The 19,411-nt window shown below is 43.6% G+C and overlaps 1 protein-coding gene and 1 long non-coding RNA gene across 3 annotated transcripts in view; both read left to right on the top strand.

The window, feature by feature from the left end:
• KCNMB2 (potassium calcium-activated channel subfamily M regulatory beta subunit 2) overlaps positions 1 to 19,411 on the top strand; it is a 316,176-nt gene that overhangs the window by 72,434 nt on the left and 224,331 nt on the right. The gene's annotated exons all lie outside the window — the stretch shown is intronic.
• On the top strand, positions 11,889 to 12,923 carry LOC308476716. The gene is made up of 2 exons (XR_013986068.1): positions 11,889 to 12,065; positions 12,591 to 12,923. It is a non-coding gene; the product is annotated as an uncharacterized lncRNA (long non-coding RNA).

Raw genomic sequence — 19,411 nt, 5'->3', positions numbered from 1 at the left:
GTCCCAGCTCCTGCCAACCTAGCAGTTCAAAAGCTCGTCAAAGTGCAAGTAGATAAATAGGTACCGCTCCGGTGGGAAGGTAAACAGCGTTTCCATGCGCTGCTCTGGTTCGCCAGAAGTGGTTTAGTCATGCTGGCCACATGACCCGAAAGCTGTACGCTGGCTCCCTCGGCCAATAAAGCAAGATGAGCACCGCGACCTCAGAGTTGGTCACAACTGGACCTAATGGTCAGCGGTTCCTTTACCTTTTCCTTTGATAGCCCCATGATCCTGGGCTGCTGGAGGAGGCATGCAGGCAGGGAGGGAGAGGACAGGAAGGAGGCAGGCAAGCAAACAAGTGGAGGGTGTAGGGAAGGAGAGAAGCAGAAGCTCTCTCAACTCAGGATCACAGCCAGTCTTTTTATACTGTGAGTAAATCACAGTCTCTTGGGAGTCCAACTAGATTTCAATGGGGGGGGAGGAGAAAAGAAATTTTCCGCACCGGGCACCACATGACCTTGCTATGCCACTGGAAGCAGTGTGCTTCTGCATGCCAAATGCTGGAAATCACAAATATGGAAAGTGATGTTGAGCTCAGATCCTGCTTGCACGCTTCCCATAGGCATCTGATTGGCCACTCTTGAGAAAAGGATGAAGAACTGAATGGTCCTTTGGTCTTATGGAAGAGCCAGTTTGGTGTAGTGGTTAAGAGCGGTAGACTCGTAATCTGGTGAACCGGGTTCGATTCCCCGCTCCTCCACATGCAGCTGCTGGGTGACCTTGGGCCGGTCACACTTCTCTGAAGTCTCTCAGCCCCACTCACCTCACAGAGTGTTTGTTGTGGGGGAGGAAGGGAAAGGAGAATGTTAGCCGCTTTGAGACTCCTTCGGGTAGTGATAAAGCGGGATATCAAATCCAAACTCTTCTTATCCAGCTGGGCTCTTCTTATGTTCTTTTGCCACTGGTTCCTGGTCTCTTGGCTCCAAAAGTTACCAAGGTGTCCCTTGGATGTTCTCGTTCCAACGTGACTCCTTAGCTGTAATGTTTCCATGTATACAAGGGACAATATCAGGAGAATGTACTGGCAATAATACTGAGGCACTAGCTCAAATGGCAATGCCATGATGTAACTCGCTACACAATTGCAATTTTAAATGTAGTTTTAGCCATACAATTGCAGGCATTCTCCATCATGCAACTGCAATTATGTGAGGGGTGGGAGAACAGGACTGTGCTTGCTGGCTCCAACCTCTCTCTCTTTGATTTATAGAAATAAACATTTATTCAAAAGTTACAATACAGCTTTGCCCACTGCCATAATATCACTGAATGATCAGTCCTCAATCCCACATCACTGTCATGTTGGCTTGCCAAATAACCTCAATAGGAACCCAACTACTGATCCAGTTGGCTAGACATTTTCAATCAATATATCCCTCTACAGACACCTCTGTGATGATGATGGCATTAAAATATCCTCTCTGTCACATTCCCATTGCTGATCCTGCTGTCCTCCAGGTGTCGGAGTGAGGAACTTGGTTTATGCACAGAGACTGCCTGCATGGTTTAGAACCTTGCACCATCACAGAAATATGGGGAGGGAACAAGCCCGACGATTTACAGAATATTGGATGACGCTTGGAAGAATATTTGGCCTGTTTCCAGAGTGCATCAAATCCAGAGCTCTCACGTCCGAAAGAAGTATTAGGAGTTTATGATGCAGAAATAAGTGATTGGTGTTTGACGCACATTGAGCTAATGGTGAGCTGTCGGTCGAAAGAGAATGGTAGTGACATTATGTATCTGGCTTTGCCCTGGGCTGCTCCGTGCCAAATGCAATAAGCATTTCAGAATCTGAATGATCAGTTGTGTGCATGTAACAACAACAAAAACATAAAAAGACATTAGAAATAATTGCACATTAGCTATTTAGCACTCCAACGGAGGAAAGGAGGAGATGATTATTGGAAACAGTTGGGTAAGGCATTAGGAGCAGGTAGGAGATGTAGTTGGGGGGGGAGTTGGGGACTCCAATTCAGTTCACACTTAAAGGCAAATCTAACTAATTGGCACTTTTCGAAGCAATGTGAGAACCAAAACACAGCCATCTTTCAAAAATTTGTGCTTCTCTGAATTTTGCAAGGTAGTGCTCCAGCCAAGTAAAGTGTTTATACTAAAAGATATAACATGCATATTTATACCCACACATTTTATATATGCATGTATTGGTGAAAATATCATTAAAAATGCATTATATTAAGGAAATTTACCCTGTAATAGGCAACCATTCATATAAACTGCATATTAGGGGAAATGCACACAAAAATGCTGATGAATTTCCATGAGGAATGTGTGTGAGAGAGAAACTGAAGTGGAAATGTGGAAAACTGAATTTAAGACTAAAAAATGAGAAGGCGAAAGGAACTAAAACTAACACATTTGCCCCTTCCTAGGTGTGGGTGATTTATTGCTTCTGTAGTGCTGAGATCCCTCAAAAATTCTTATTCCAATTTCTCTGTGGATTTTGAATCCAAATTGCCCCCTTTCTTTTCCAAAGTAAAACCAATAGATTTGGAATTCTCGTTTCATTCTTCATTTCCCCACATTGATATAAACCAGGGGCTGTCAACCTGGTCCCTACCTCTCACTAGTGGGTGTTTCAGGATTCTAGGTGGCCGGTAGGGGATTCTCCAGCACAAGTTGAATCCTCCTTCCATCGAGCACTGGGGGGCGGTAAGGAAATTTTACTATCAAGAAAGATCCGTTAGTGGGGGGTAGGTATAAAAAGGTTGACTACCCCTGATATAAACAGATGTTACATTGGGGAAAGACAACCTCTCCTGGCTCGAAGAAGCCTGCAATATATTGGTTCTCCCTCTGCCCACTTCCCCCTTCTTTCCCCATAGAATGTGTGGGGAGGGAGCAGCTTTTGCATGAAACCATTTTGGGGGAGGGGGCGTGTCGATTGTTAGACTGCATATGGTGTGACGTCATCTGCACCAGCACGTGACTGGCATTTTGAGTCCCTTCTTAAAACATCAGTGACCAAAACTCTCTAAGAGATACATTGGCTATGCATTTGCAATTGTGTGACATTTGCAGCTAGCTGCAGTGGTTTGATTTCACCCTCGGAAGTGCACTCCATTGTCTCTCGGGGCAGACAGATGCCAACAGCAACAACAAAGAGGGAGCGGGAGAGGCAGCAAGGAGTTTGGCACAGTGCAAACAAACTGATTTGGCTCCATTGGTGCATCTGCGCTGCATGGACCTCACCACCACCTTGCCCTCAACCCTCTAAATCCCAGTCAGCAGCAGCAACATAAGCGGCAGGAGGTCAGGTGAGTGGTGCTACCCTACCATGGCACCCACTACTGAATATAATGTTAGTATTTCATGCAGCCGATGCTGCAAATGTGACTGGTGCGAATCACACGCCTGTCCGAGAAGACTGTGGGAAAAGAAGACAGCCTTATATCACTTCTGCTGTATGTACTTTGTTTTTTTTTTTTAAATAATATTTATTACTTTTATAGATTACAAAAAGAGAGAAATAAAAAAGCAAAAGAGAGAAAACAGAAGAAAAAACAGAGGGGAAAAAACAAACAGAAGAAAAAAACCAAACACCATACAATACAATATATAAACAATACAAAACACAACCTAAACTCAAAACTAAACACATTAAGCTAAACTAAACAAACCCCACTCCCCAAAACAAAAACAATTTAAAAACATACATCCTCTCTTTTCCATACTCTATCTTTCATTCCCTTGTTTCCTCGACCTCCTCACACCTCCCTTTTTGTATTCCGCTTCTATTAATTGTTTCAGCAAATCCTTTCCATCTTTCTCCATTTTCTGTGATATTGTAAATAACGTATTATTTTAACCTTATTTTCCATTAAAACTAAATAACTCCTTATAACATTTCTATTAAGCCCATAAGAAATAAAAATAAAAAAATAAAAAATCATTCCACCATTTTTCTATCACTCATTAGTTTTACCATAAGTCTATATAAAAAGTTTAAATTTTCCAATCTTCTTCCACCATCTCTTCTCCCAGGTTTCGGATTCTGCCAGTCCTTTCCATCAATTCCATAAAGTCCATCAACCTGGTGACCTTATGTCCGAGGCTCTTAAATCTTTTCCAAGTCCCTTCTGCAGGTCTTCTTCATTTTCTTTAATGCTAAAGAGCCAATCTCAGGGAAATTCCAACCTGTCAATCCTTTTCTTCCTTCTGGACAAATCAGCTGAGTTTCCATAGTTAAAACTACAGTCCATAAAGTATTTCCGGGTATATTTCAAAGTTCCTCCAATTCCAAAGACCCCCAAAACTTCAATCTCCTCCAGGCCCGAGTCCATGTCCCAAAAGTCAGTTAGTCCCTGCATAGAGGGCTCTTTCCAACTTTCCTTCTTTAATCCAAACCGGGATGCATTCCTCGGAGTCTGACTTTTCCTGAATTCAATCATAGAAGGCCTCAATTTATAATCTCCAATTTGCTTCTGTAAATCCACAGATATCACTTGTATTATTTTATGTTGAACAACAGCTGCATTCTCCTTCTCCTTCTCCTCCTCCTCCTCCACCATTTGTCCTGCCAAAATGGGTTCCTGTACCAAGTCCTGAATTATTTCTGTGTTAGTGTTCGCTTTTTGACTCAAGTTGGTCACTTTCTGTTCCAAATTATCAACTTTAAAAGTCATATCATCCATCTTCTTGTGAAGCTGTCCCAGCGAACAGCTTATCTTACATAAAACAGTCACAATGGCCTCTCCTATCAACATTTTTAAATAGCCCAAGGTCGCTCTCTGGTTCCCAAACTCCTTTTCTGCAGGTGGAAATTCCCCAGTTACAGTCCTGTTACAGTTTCAAAAGCTCCCTCTAGAGGGAAACAGTCTCCACTTGTATCAGTTCTTTTAAGCACAATTTCAAACATTAAAGATAAAATTTCAGTTACTTTTCCTCTTTTTTTAAAAAACGCAGAAAGGGACAATGGAAACAGTATCTTATTCTTGTTTAGCTAACTGTCAAATCCGTTCTGTCAAAAGCACTCTCTTCAATCATCATCTGGCAGCCCGTTCCCAGGTTCAGAGCAGTGGTAATCTGATTTCTTCACTCTCTCCTGCAGGCTCACTAGATCCAAAATTTCCCCCTCTTCTCCTGCTTCCCAAGGGGGTTTTGTAACTTTAAACCAGTGGAAATTTAATCCTTTGCCAAAAACTTTCAAAGGCTTTACTTGTAACGTCTTTGCTTCAGTCTATTTACAAAAACGGAAGGCGGACTTCCTGTTTGTGACCTCCCGCTTCAGTGCCGAATTAAAGTATTTAAAAATCCAATTTTCCGATTTACTCACAAGTAGTTGTTTGAAATCCAATTGTCCACAGGAAAAAGTCAGCGCTCTCCGGCAACAGCAATGCGGCTTCACTCCGTGAAAAAAGCAGTCGATTCAAAGCACCGCGCCACTCACCCCACGTCGCTCCGGATCCCCAAAACAGGGTTTCCCTGTGAGTAGGGGAGGCACAAAGGTGCCAGCTGAATCCCACGTCCACAGGCTTCTCCCGCCTGTGGTTTTTAATGGGTCTCCGCCTCGCCGTGGCGGTTCAGGCCCTGTTTTTCGCGGAGCGGGTTCCTCCCGATCGGAGGAAATCCGCCATTGCCAGAGGCGCCAACCCGGAAGTCTCACTGTATGTACTTTGTAGCGTACTTTCACTTTGGTTGTTCTCTCGGAGCTGAAGAGAACGGTCGCCATTGTGCTGTAGTCTGTATATAGTGTGTAAATATATAGTAGCATAGATCTACCATGTCACACTCTTCTTGCTGTGTTATGCCAGAAGATTAGCGTGGATATATCAAGCTGATATATGTCGCTGAGTGCCCTGGAGGGTGCATATTGGAGGACGCTCTGAGTTCCAGGGTTTGCAGGCGACCCCAGGGCATTTCCCAACATATAACACGTGCGATCTGCTAAAACCTTTCCAAAAGTGCATTTGTTAATGTAGTTACTGCTCCCCCACTGGGCTTTTAGCAGTAAGGGAAGTGATGAGAAAATGCACTGCTAAGCATGAGAACCCACTTGCTTCACGCACTCTCCTCTCACCTCCCCGCAAGCACATCAGAATAAATTCTCCATGAAAATGGTATAACCTCACTGAAAACTTTGCACAGACAAATTGTGATGAATACTTAGTAAACACACAAAGAGAGATTTATTCATTTTCCCCCTCAGTTCCCTTTTTTATCTTCCATATAATTCCCAGAGTGGTGAGCTGGTAGAAACTTTTTTAAAAATATATATGAAAAAAAGCCTTATCCTTTGGGAGAAGCATGACAGATCTGATAGTGCAGGAGCAAATACCTCCAGGGTACCGTTTATCTCACACAGCAGGTCCCTATCGTTATATTTTCTTTCTGACAGTACAGCCTTTTTTAAAAGAAACCGAAGGACTAACACACTCTTGCTCTGTCTCACTCAGAAACACAGGAAACTGGCTTATACTGAATAAGACCCCTTAGTCCATCTAACTTAGTATTGTCAACATTTAATGGCAGCAGCTCTCCAGCTTTTCAGAATGGGAATGTTTCCCAGGCCTATCCAGAGATGTTGGGGATTGAACCTGCTATGGCCGCTCCCCAGCTTCTTTCTCTTACAGTGCCCAACCCCAATCCCGTTTATTTTCCTTGGCAAATAGCACTATCAGCTGGCTTCCCTAGCCCTCTGAGGGACATTATCCTCTTTCTCCCTCTCTCATTGGTACACCACAAAGTTGCCCTGTGCCAGAGCATAATCACTCAGCTGAGGCAACACATGCGGCACATTGACAGACGCTACAGAAAGGTCACACATACGCCAGCTCCCCTCCCCTCTCTCCGTAATCTAATGAAAGGGGGGAAACAAGGGGAGAGTAATACAACAGACGTCAGTTGCTCCAAAGAGATCAAACAGCAAAGGGATTTTAAACAAGCCAGCCCCGGTCCCTTGTTCCTTCTCTTCGTCCAAACAGAAAGCCCCGGTGCTAAGAAGATTTTAATTGCCTGACTTTCAAGTCCTTTCGAACTAAGAGGTTGCTTAATCTGTAAAACGCTTTGGGAGACACAGTTGTGTAAGGAAGGAGCCACCTGAAATGAAGCCAGCTTGAGGTCAATCCTCCTGGCGTATAGTCATTCTAGGGGTGCAGCTGGGAGACCATGATAGGAGTTAGAAGGCTCAGGCATTATTATTTTTTTAAAAATTGAAAACTCAAAGGATGATTAAAACTGGCCAATTCTGAATTGGATCTGGTGTTGCTTTCTTCCTCTGCACTGATACATGAGGCTATCTTCGCTCCCTGCTTAATCTCTCTTGAATATAGCCCTGTAATCTATCATTTTGCAGACGAACAATACCCTACAGTCCACATCAAAGTGCCCATTTGGGTTGGTGTCTCTAACGTACCAGTTTTGGGCTACCTTCAGGCTGCCAGCATTTTGCAGGAGAAATTCAAGCACATACTGGAGCTCTTGGTTGGCATAATTACAATGGATCAAAGTGCTCCATCACCATAGCACGACAAAGTCACTTAAACAACAACAACATGGACTTTTTATCCAGGTTGGAAAGTGATGGAAAAATGCATTGAAAAGTATGGGATGAATGACAAATAGGAAATAATGTAAATACCCTATAAGCAAATCAGGACAAATGCTTATTATTATATAACTGCCCTGCAAACAAATCAAAATGAACACTCAATATAGACTGGGCATACTCTAACCAATGCATGGGAAGCTGCTGTATACAGTGCATTATCAAAATGTTGTCCCCCAGGTGGAAATATTTTTATTTTTCTATCTCACCAAGATAATTTGCATGGTGTGTTTTTTAAATTTTTAAAAAATGCATAATCTGTGCAGTACTGTGCTTCATACTGAGAGTCATGAAAATAACAGTGAATTATTCCCTACTACCCTGATTTGGAATAACTAGACATAGTCCCAAGATGGTAGACAAAACGACAGTGCTAAACTTGCTTGGAGGCTTAGCAAGGGCATCAAGCCAAAACAATTGTTACCAGTCTGTGACTTTAGGAATAGTTTGTATGCTGGTGCTCTTCCCTCCTTGTCCCCTTTTGTGCCTTGTCTTTTCCTTTTGTGCCATGTCTTTTAGACTGTAAGCTTCTCTTGTTTTAGATGACCTTATGTAAGCTGCTTTGGGAGCCTTTTCAACTTAAGATCAGGGTAAAAATGATTTAAACAAATAAATGCCATCGCAGGTCCTCAGCTGGGTTCCTACATTGGTAAAGCTCTCTCTGTGTGTCAAAGAGAAACATTTTACTCTGCCAAGCTGATGGATAATAATAAAGAAATTATTCCCACCCTAGGAAACCATTTATTGAAACAAGGCTTTATTTGCAACCCTACATGTGTTTACTTAGAAAAAAACCCCTTGAGACTTAGAAGGAAATGTGTCTGAATGGTTTACATATAACAATTCTTAACCCACTGCAGATTTTACAAATTGCACTTCACAGAGGTTACCACTGAAATAGCTCACAGTTTTCACTTTGCAAACTTTTAGAAATGTTTGCATGGTGCTGAACTAGAAACCTGTTCTAGGTCTAAAAATAACTACTTACAACATTGGAGTAAAGGGACTTTTTGATCTGGGGAAATCGCTCTGATTTGGCTTTCAAAATATTGCTGGGACTTTCTAGGTCTAGAGATTTTATAAAGAGTCCAGTGATCATTTGCACAGGTCTGAAGTTGAACATTCCGGTGGCAAGGGAAGGGACGGTGGGTGGGAAGAAGAAGAAAACTTCTCACTGCACAGCATGCCAAAGAGTTTAAAAGACTAGATGCCCTTCGAACTGAGAGTCTTCAGCCAAATGCAATTTGCCACACTCATTACTGCCAATAACTGCAGGAAATTCAATTGGCCTGCACTACGGGGAGATTAGATGAACTTGCTGGTCCCTTAAAATCTATATCTACGATGGGAACAAGGTCAAAGATTATCATAACCTTTGAATAGGGCCAAGGGGAAAGCCAAGATATACTGAATAATAGATTAGGAAGTGGAAGTTAACTTCTCCCATCGCTGCACTTTTTGCCTTCAAGATGGCAGACTGTATTCTGAAATCCACCTTGCTTGTGCACCCAGCAGAGTCAACTCCAGAGGATGATGATGTCAGGCATCGGATGCAATTTCCAGATGAGTGAAGGGCCTACTATTCTAGCAGTTCCATCGTTCTTCCTTTTGTGAGAAAGTCTGAATGAATTCTCAGTTTGCACTCATCACCTCCTTCAGGTTATGGGGGTCCACTGTGGGTTTCTTGCCCACAAAATGCTTCCCCCCCTTTCCCAGTCCTGGAAAGATACCACATTCAGTTCAGGAGTATGAACTGGGATAACCAGGAGAAATTCTGTGCTGACCTTTGATCTCCAAGTCGGCTAATTTAACTCTCCATTCTGCTTAAGGCTGGATTACTTCAGTGTCACAAGAAATAGACTTCTTCCTTTTGGGTTTTGCCAAAGCTCAACCATTGAACAGATGTGCAAGGCATTCATTTTATTTCTTACAGGTTTCCTTCAGGTGCTCAGGACAAGGCACAGGCCAACACTTCCCATTTTACCCTCACAATAATTCTGTGAGGAAGGTTACAATGAGAAAGAGTTATCAGCTGAAGGGAACTCCATGGGTATCATGCCCAGGGTCCCAATCATCCCATCCCCATGCCAACTTTCTTCCTGATGTACACAGCAGCAGCAGGATCATCCCCAATCTGGATTGGACCATGGCGGGGGAAGTTAAATTTCCTTTCCCCCCCAGAGCTTTGGTCCTAATATGAATCATGCCTTCCCCAGGTTCATATTTAATCAACAAAAAGCAGCTGAAAAATGTCCAGTCATGTGCTTGATATCACATCTGGTTCTCAGATATGGATATTTATAAAACTAAATGAATACACTAACACAGCAGGGTCATATATTAAGACATTTCCCTTCCCTTCCAGTGCTTGGTCGCTGCATCCTTCCTCAGGATTAATGCTTGTGGGTTTTCTGTGCGTTCCTTTCTGTAAGCTTGACAAATTCCCAATGTGCTTTAGCATCATCGGTGTGTAAGGAGCCATCGAATCAAGGCCAACCGGCACCCGTCCAAACATGCATATCCTTGGCGTGCACTTTAGTGGACGTCAGCAGCTTTGCGGTTGACCTTAGGATGCCAGAGTCAGCTTTTTCAGACCACAGCATTGCTACAAAACAGCATTAGACGGCAGGGAGGCAGTGGTGCATTGAGAATTGCCGCTATGGAAATAAGCGAGTAGCAGACACCGGATAATAAACATGTATCTACTGGGGTTCAAAACTAAACCAAGCTCATAGGAAAACTTGGGTATCTTCTCTGTTTGTGAGTATACCATGTCAGGAGGAAAAGTTAACTTCCAGAGAATCGCCAGTGTTCAACGTTTAAGTTTCTAGTTCCGGCTGCCGAAGAGCTAATCTGGACACTAGCAGATAACAAGTGGGACTTGTTGTTCAGCGTTCCAGCCATCCAGTCATGCCTCTTTTCAGGATATTCTAACCCTTTCCCTCAACACCCTGAACATGGGGCTATTTTTGGATATTGTTTCCCCTGTTAGGTTTTCTCCCCTAAATAGTTCTTTCTACTTCTGCAAACCTTAGGATTCCTCTGCCCATGCTGATACTATCCTCCTGTTGTTTCTCAGCAGCTGGGTTTGGGCCTCATAGCTGCCTACCTCAGCACTTGAGCAGGCTCTTAGTAACTGCAGAAATCCGCCTAGTCAAATGGGTCTAACCAGTACGTCCGGTGCACAGGACTCCCAGGAACATGACAACACAGGGAGAGCCCTGCAGGATCAGGCCAAAGGATCATCTAGCCCAACTTCTCACAGTGGTAAACTAGATAGTCATGGGGAGCTCGGAAGCAGGACCTGAACACAATAGCCCTCTCCCCAGTTGGGATTCCCAGCAACTGGCAGGGAAGGTAGAATACGGATATTGTGGCCAGTGAGCCATGGATAGCCTGATCCTCCATGAATTTGCCTAAACCTTTTTTTTTTAACCTATCCAAGTTGGTGGCCACCACCACCTCTCACGGGAGTGCATTTCTTTCCTTATTTCTTATTTTTATCTATTAAATGCGCATTAACAAATTATTATACCTAGGAAGAGGAAGGGGCAAGCAGAATACAAAATGGAAGAATGGTATAAAGAGGTATGGGATATAGCAATTAATGATAAATTAACATTAAGGTAAAATGGGGAATATGTAGGAGAAATGATTTTGAGGAGTTATGGAAGGTGTTTGTAGAATTTATACTATTAAAACGGAAAGGGATCAAACCACCAGAAGAGGTGCTGAAATTTTGAGAGGTTGGATAGTAACACTGGAATGGTTTCAGTGGTGAGGTGCATGTTTTCGTTCGTATTTATTTATGAATATTACTTTGTCAAAAAAAGTGCATTAAACTTTTTTGTCTTCAGTCTTCCATCATTCAGCTTTGTTGCACAGCTGAGTTCCAGTGTTGCGAGAGAGGGAGGAAAACTTGACTGTCTGCTTTCTCTACACCATGCATAATTTTAAACACCTCTATCAGGTTTTCCTCTTACTCGCCTTTCCCCAAAGAGACAGGGATTTTAAGGTGAGCTGGTCATCAGGATCTGGAGCACTGGGCAGGGGGACTCTCATTTTCCTAATGGCAAGTTGCTTAGACGGAGCCTTTGATCTGAAGGTCGATGTTTTATAGGTTGTGGTGAGTCGGGCTTGACATGCAGAGGTCAGCTGATAGTGTACAGGTTGGTACCAAATGTTAGGAAGCAGAGGCGCTTGGGGGGCCTGTTGTGTGTGTGATGTCACACATGTGACATGTTTGTGATGTCACATGTGTCGTGGCATCGTGCAACTGCCGCAGACCTCCCAAGTGCCTGTGCAGTGTCTCCAGATGCAATATGGCCTGGGGTGGCCTCCAGCCAGGCCATGCTAAGTTGTATGGCATCTCCTGCTGCTGTGTGGATGGGGCAACTTCCAGTCAAGCTGCACCAGGCCTCATGGCATCTCCAAAGGTGGTGGCGGACAGCAGACAAAGGTAGGAGAGAGAGGGACGGGAGGGGGGTGGGCAAGGAAGGGCTCAGCCTCCTCTGCCCCCTCAAGATTTTTTTTTGGGGAGGGAGCTCAGCCCCATCCCAACAGACATGGGGGGGGGTTGAAGATTCATCAGCCCAGTAGAGTTGGTGCCTATGCTAGGAAGTCCTCTAGACCCATGCAGTGAGTCTTGAGGCATATTTTCTTTTCTTTTTGCATGTAAAAGGCTCCAGCTTCATATTATACAGAGCTAGATGGATCACTCGTCTGACTCGGCACAACAAAGCTTGCCGGGACATTTATCTTCCTGCCAATTTCCCCCGTAACATCCTTGAACATCATTTGAAACAAGACCAGGGTATTTTATTTTTTATTTAAAAGCAAGCACAGAAAAGAAAAAGCGATAACCTGATATTTGGAAATTGAAAATGGCTCCTAACCCAAGAGAGAGACACTTTGCAGTCACAGTTGAGATTTTTGTTTCCCCTACATCCCATTCATAACACTTTGCCACATCTCATTTGCACAGTGCTTCAGAAGTGGGAAGTTTGCGCAAGAACAGGCCGCTGTTAACGGGAAGCCTGGAGAAAGGAGAGACTGACGTGAATGGAAGCTTAGAGCAGCTTTGGCTGGGTGGGCAGGCTGCCGATATAAATAGCTCTGCATATAATAAAGTGTCAACGTTGAGCGTTATCTGATCCTCTCCGCTCCATCGTACGGTTTGGCAAAGAAGGAAAGACAAGTGTGAATCTATTCATAACTAGGCCCACCTATTCACCTACAGCACCGACAAAAAATGGAAATGTATACTCGCTTGAACTCTGTGTGAGAGCATGGAATAAGATTGTGTGCAGAGGTCAAATCCGTCCATTTCCCCTTGCTCCAGATGTTCACAGAAGATGAGGCCATCAATGGCTACTAGCCACAATGGCTATATGGTCTACCTCCACAGCTGGAGGCAGCAATGCTTCAAGATAGCAGTTGGTGGAAACGGCAATAGGGGAGAGTGCTCTTGCGCTCAGGTCCTGCTATTGGGCTTCCCACAGGAAAGTGGTCGGCCGCTGTGAGAACAGGCTGCTGGACTAGATGAGTCACTGGCCTGATCCATAAGCATGTCCTTATGTTTGCCAGAACACTCAAACTTGTTGTGGCGATCATACGCAGGGCCCCCGGACGTTTGATGGTCTATTGACCCTGTGCCACCACTGCAATTGCTTTTTCTGCTGCCACCACCCCGTATCTCACGGGGACACACAGAGTCCAGTCAGTTGTTAACATTAACAAATAATCAAGTTTATTTTTAAATGCAGGAACAAGCTTATGGTTTCAGTTAATTTTACTCTTGTCAGTTTCTTATTCTTAGTTCCTAACAACTCCAAACTGATTATTCCAACTATCTATCTGACTCCACCTAACAATTCCTCTCACTCTCTCACAATACAGCTCTACCAACCCACACCTAATCCTCCCTCTTCCTTCTTCAACTCCCAAACCTCCACTCTAACTTTTATTCCCCCCTTGCATTTTCACTGGCCAATCACATCACACCCATTTTAACCCTTTCCTTATGACCCATCCTGGGAGGCAAACGCCACACTTGTGGGCAGTCGTTTCCCCTCTTTCAAAGCCATCATTATGCTACAAATGTGGTGCGCACATGTGAGTCCAGCTACACACAATTATTCCAAGCAACGAGAGAGGCCACAGAGGTTCTTGATTACACACTGTACAACATGATGGACTGCATGCTCACCCGCCACATACCTCAATGACTATATGGAACCTCCATGTTTAGGGGCAGTATTTCCCTTAGGTGTCAGATACTGGAAACAGAGTAAGGCCACCTCCTTCACCCCTTGCTTGTGAGCTTCATAGAGAGACATGGCTGTCCTCTACTGGAAAACAGATTTCTGAGCTAGAAGGCTCTTGGTCCATTCCATCGATGCAATTGAATGTCCTTCGAAATGCAAAAGGGGGACTTGCAATGAAATGTTGCAGCATGGAAGGCTTTCTGTTCAGGATTCTAGCCACTCCATCCCATTCCCCATGTCTGACTGGCTTTCCATCCCCACAAATCAGGCAGCATTCCGTCGTCACTGAGCAGACTCAGTTCTCATTGGGCTATTTTTGGCATTCTCCCATTAGAGGGTTGCCTCAATCTATTTTTTAAAAAAGTAATTCTTCGGATCTCTGAGTTCTCCCAAGCCTGCTGGCTAGAACTGATGAGAGTTTAAGTCCAGAACATCTGGAGAATATATCTTCATTGGTGAAGGGGCAACAGAGTTAATGCCTGTCAGCTTAAAATGTGAGCCAGTTTCTTACCCTCCACCTCACAGTATACAGCAGTGGTGTGGCCTGTTGAATTAAGGGTAGCAAAAACACAGCTAACAAGCTTAAATCATATATATGACTGACACCCTTCTTTGGAAATTAAATCAATGTCCAGGCTTTAACATCCAAAAACTTTACGTGCAGAAACATAATATTTACAGTCACATGCTTCTCTAAGTATGGGCTTACAGTCTCTTCTTCTAACTTCCAAACAACTGTATTTTCCTCTCTTTCCAGAGCTCAGCGCTCAGCTGAGGCCATGCCTTGCAGCTCCTATGAGAGATTTCTGCTTTTACCTTCTCCTGCAGCTTTGCTCTTTTTTCTTTCAAGCAGGAAAGAAGTACTCCAACACTCTATTCTACTTAGCAGCGTTGATATGGATTTAAAGGGGGTTTAGACCACATTCTGGTCCATTGAGTGGGGTTAATCTCATAGCCTATGTCATTCTCCCATTGTTTTTTGATTGCGTCTAGGGGGTTTGTGGGATTTTTGAGTAGTATTTTGTATATTGCGGATACCATCCCTTTACCATTTCCCTTTGTTGTTAGGAGGAGGTTTTCGAAGGTTGTCAGGGGCCTAGTTGCTGCTGATTTTACCGTTGGGTTGTTTAAGAGGGCATGTAGTTGGTGTTGTGTTAACCAGGGCATTTGGGTGTCTTCTAGTTTGTCTTGTATTTCTTGTGTTGACAAAGGTTTGTTGTTTTTATAAAAGTCTATTAGGTGATATAAGCCTTTGGTTTAAGCAAAATAGAAACATCGCCACCCGACCCCACCCATCTTCCCCCCCCTCCACCCCTTTTCTTCCTAACGTCTCAACAAATGAAACTGATTTGTAAAAATGTTACATGGAAAAAATACGAGAGACATTACACATACTTCTGTAAAACAAGAAAATATTTATTTTTTTAAAAAATGGAAAATGGAAAAAATAATAATAATAATGGCGGTCACCTTGTGATGCAGCCAGTGAGTTGGTTATTAAAAAAAAAAAAGCAGTGTTCACAGTGGATTCTAAAGCACAGCCATCTTGCTTCACATAAAAATGGAATCTCCCTTCACTAGATACCTCCCATGTGACCAATGGTAGCCAATCACATGAGAATTACTAGAGTTCAGTTGCCAACCAATCAAATTTAAACACATAGTAATGCATACAAGCATTTACAATTTCAGTGAATTAAATTACTATACTTAACATGGCCGACCAGAGCTCAGGTGAGTGATGACACCCCACCAGCATCCTGTTATCACAGAGACTACCCAGATGCCCAAGAGCAGGATTTTAGCACACGAGCGCTTTCTCGCCTCCTGAGGTATCCAGCAGCCAGTATTCATAGGCATAATGGCTGGGAGCCATTGATAGACTTCTCCTCTATGAATCTGTCGAATGCTCTTTTAAAGCTATCCAGCATGCTGCTGCTTATATTTCTGTAAGAAAAAAATATATAGAAGAATGTATGACAGCCCAGAGTGATTATTTTGCTAAGGCAGAGCAGCATCTGAGTCTAGAATGAAGAGGAGAGTAGATTAAAATAGCTACTTGAGTCTTGTAAAAAAAGGGGGGGTATTAGGTTGTCAGGTGAACTGAAATGAATATCCGGATATTTAAAAAAGAAAAAGAAAGGAAGAAATTGAAAAGGCTGCCAGACATGATGGAAGAAGCTCACTCTAAAGACATTCAGGCTCTGAATAGAAAAACCTGAAAGCTCCTAATAGACCATTCCCAATCTCTTTGAAAAGTAAACTGTGGTTTGCTTTGTATGTCATGTTCGGAAAAGTGATCACAGCACCAGTGGCGAGACAATGTTTGATGGAACTTGAAATATACTCAGAGTCGAGTGTGGATTTCATGCTCTTTATACAGCTCATAGTAGTGAGGAATGAAAGTTCCCCCAAAATATCTGCTTTATATACATTATTTACAGAATGGGTCGCACGTGATTGGCTAATTCTGGGATTCTCCTGTAGGCCAATCAGGTTGCGGATTCACTTCCACCTGGAGCTGGATTGGGTGGCTCCTGCAGACCAATCAGACTGCTGCATTGTTCTAGGACCAATCAGACTGCTGCATTCTGGACCCTATTGTTCTAGGACCAATCAGACTACTGCATTCTGAATCCTATTGTTCTAGGACCAATCAGACTGCTGCTTTTTGGATCCTATTCAACTCAGTACATAACAGAACTTTAAAACATGAAAGAGCTTCCTCCGTTCACAGCATTCCAGAAGGCAAGAATGTTGGAGAACTTCATGCAGCAATTCAGGCCAGGCCAAAATGTGTGTATCTGAAAAGAAATCTTTCTTCAGAAGAGGGAAATTGTGGACGACAACAACTGCTTGGCAAAATTATTCAGGCTAGGAAATGGCAATTTGGTGTCTATTGAACATTGACATGAACACTTACTGATCTTTGCAGATGTGACATCTTTAGGTCTGGCAAGCCAAGGGAAGTTAATAGCAACTAAATTGTCCAAGACTTCAGACAGACAATGCAGGTGCTGAGAGGAGAGGACCAGCCAAGAATCAAAGCCTTCCAAAGTCTGGTCTCAGCATTTGGTGTAGAAATCTGGAGAGGCAATTTGAAGGACGGATAATGTTTACAGTGTACTGGAGCGTAATTTTCAGCTGAATTGTGCCAGCAGCTAGAAAGAGTGTGCTCTCGATTCCTCCTTTCAAATTGGGCCCATGGGTTTACCTGCCCCATGCCTGATGTCGGGTGATGGACAGGCTTAAAAAGTTGCTCTACACTTGCCATAAAACACCTGTTTTCCACAGCCTCTCTAGGAATGCAAATGAAAGGGACTAGAAGGCCACCATACACAGTTGTTACTGGTGGACTGTCATAGTAAAGTTTTTAAGCAGGCTCTGTGAAAGGGGAGCAAGCGGTGGATTTTCCCACAATGCTTTTCCCATTTCTTCAGCCCTCTGTGATTTACGGAACATCACCTGTCGGACCAGAAGTCATTTAATTTTGTCATTTTCTACCAGGAGACTTCAATAGTGTACACTGCTCATCACTGAAGGATGACGGGCCCAAATAACCCCTCCAGCCAATTAAATAATAATAATAATAATGAAAAGACAGAACCTGGATCCGAGAAAAGCAGCGATGAAGCCAACAGCTTGCCTGCCGGGTTATAGCAACCATGAATCTGAGAAAATGAAAGGATTTGGGGTTTTCATTTTGGAAGTAATTACTATGAGCTCTCTGTCCATGATATTTCTTATCACTGCAGCTCTTTAGTTTAACTGGGGCCTAGACATTGTGGAAATTGGTTAAACTCGATGCATAAATGTTTGCAGACCACAGAGACCTTGAAGTGGGAACGATGTTCTGCTCTTGGTGGTTTATTTTGCTGGGCTCAGATTTCCCTTCCTCCATATTTAAGCCATGTCCTGGCATCCTTTTCCACAATACCTTTCCAGTTATATACCATCTAAGAGTGTCACCTAAATGATGGATGCAGGATTTTTTGCTCTTTTAAAACTCCTTGTCTGTCTGCCTGCCTTCCTGCCTCTCCTACCTGCTTATTCAAATCATGCAGAAATGGATTTTTTTTTATTTGTTTTATAAAATAAAAGCATAAGTAAACTGGGCAGGTGAGGTGGAATTGATGAATTGGCTGCTTATCCTCCCCCCCAAAGTCAGAAACAAATTGGAATTGGCTAACACGATTTAATCCAATTTCTACTATAAACAATGCAGATGTGTTTTATCCCTGGTATTACTGCAGTCAGAAAAGGGAATGCCAGGAATGTGTACAGCTAGATGAGGAAACCTTGAGCTAGAGAATCTAAGATCCAACGGGGAATTCCATCCAGCCATTAGTTGCTAGAGAATGTCAAGCTGGTCGATGGCATTTCTGGACCTTGGGGGCATGGAGAGGTTTCAGAACTGTAGGCAGTTCAGATAGGATAACCCATGATTGGAGGATGGGAGCATTAGAAGAAGGGTGGTAGATCTGACCAAGTGTTCATCTCTAGACCCATAATTAAAGTGGCGTCCAGCTAATGCGTTTCATCAGCTCAAGGATTTCAACTTGTGCAACGGCACTTCCTTTCCCTGTGCCTGTCCTGCACCCTTCCCAAATATTCTCCAGAATTTTTGGGAAAACCTCAGAACAGATTTAGTGGGGGCACGGTGGAAAAAGAAGGAAAAGTTTGATTCTGCAAGCAAAAATCTTTTCACACGTGGAATGTGCCACTTTGCGCTGCACTGGATACAACTCCCTATTTTTCAGCTTGGCTAGTCCGATGCCTTCAAGAAACCTAGAAGCAGGGCAATAAGGTAAAACAAGAAGAAGAAGAAACCAACCACATTACACACTGCAGCTTCCAGCAGCTGGTACTCAGGCCAGTGGTGGACTTTGGCAATCTTTTGCAAGGTCAAAATTTGTAGAGTTGGAAGTTCAACTCCCTGCAATGCAGGAATCTCAGCTGAAGCATCCATGACAGATGACTATCCAACCTCTGCTTAAAAACCCCCAATGGATCTTCTCAGTTATGGAATCTCAGCTAAAACATCCATGAGAGATGGCAATCCAACCTCTGCTTTAAAACCTCCAATGGTTATTCTCAATTATGGATCTTCTCAATTTGGCACCTAGGGACGTAGGTGGCGCTGTGGGTTAAACCACAGAGCCTAGGACTTGCCGATCAGAAGGTCGGCGGTTCGAATCCCCACAACAGGGTGAGCTCCCGTTGCTCAGTCCCTGCTCCTGCCAACCTAGCAGTTCAAAAGCACGTCAAAGTGCAAGTAGATAAATAGGTACCGCTCCGGTGGGAAGGTAAACAGCGTTTCCGTGCGCTGCTCTGGTTCGCCAGAAGTGGCTTAGTCATGCTGGCCACATGACGTGGAAGCTGTACGCTGGCTCCCTCGGCCCATAAAGCAAGATGAGCACAGCAACCCCAGAGTCGGTCACGACTGGACCTAATGGTCAGGGGTCCCTTTACCTTTTACAATTTGGCACCCCGTCAGCTGGGTGCTTTGTATGGTGAAACTGCTGGCACTGCCCTAAAT

This window comes from Podarcis pityusensis (assembly GCF_964106645.2).
Source record: "Podarcis pityusensis genome assembly, chromosome: 5".
Lineage (NCBI taxonomy): Eukaryota > Metazoa > Chordata > Lepidosauria > Squamata > Lacertidae > Podarcis > Podarcis pityusensis.
This window is presented reverse-complemented; position numbering and strand designations above follow the sequence as displayed.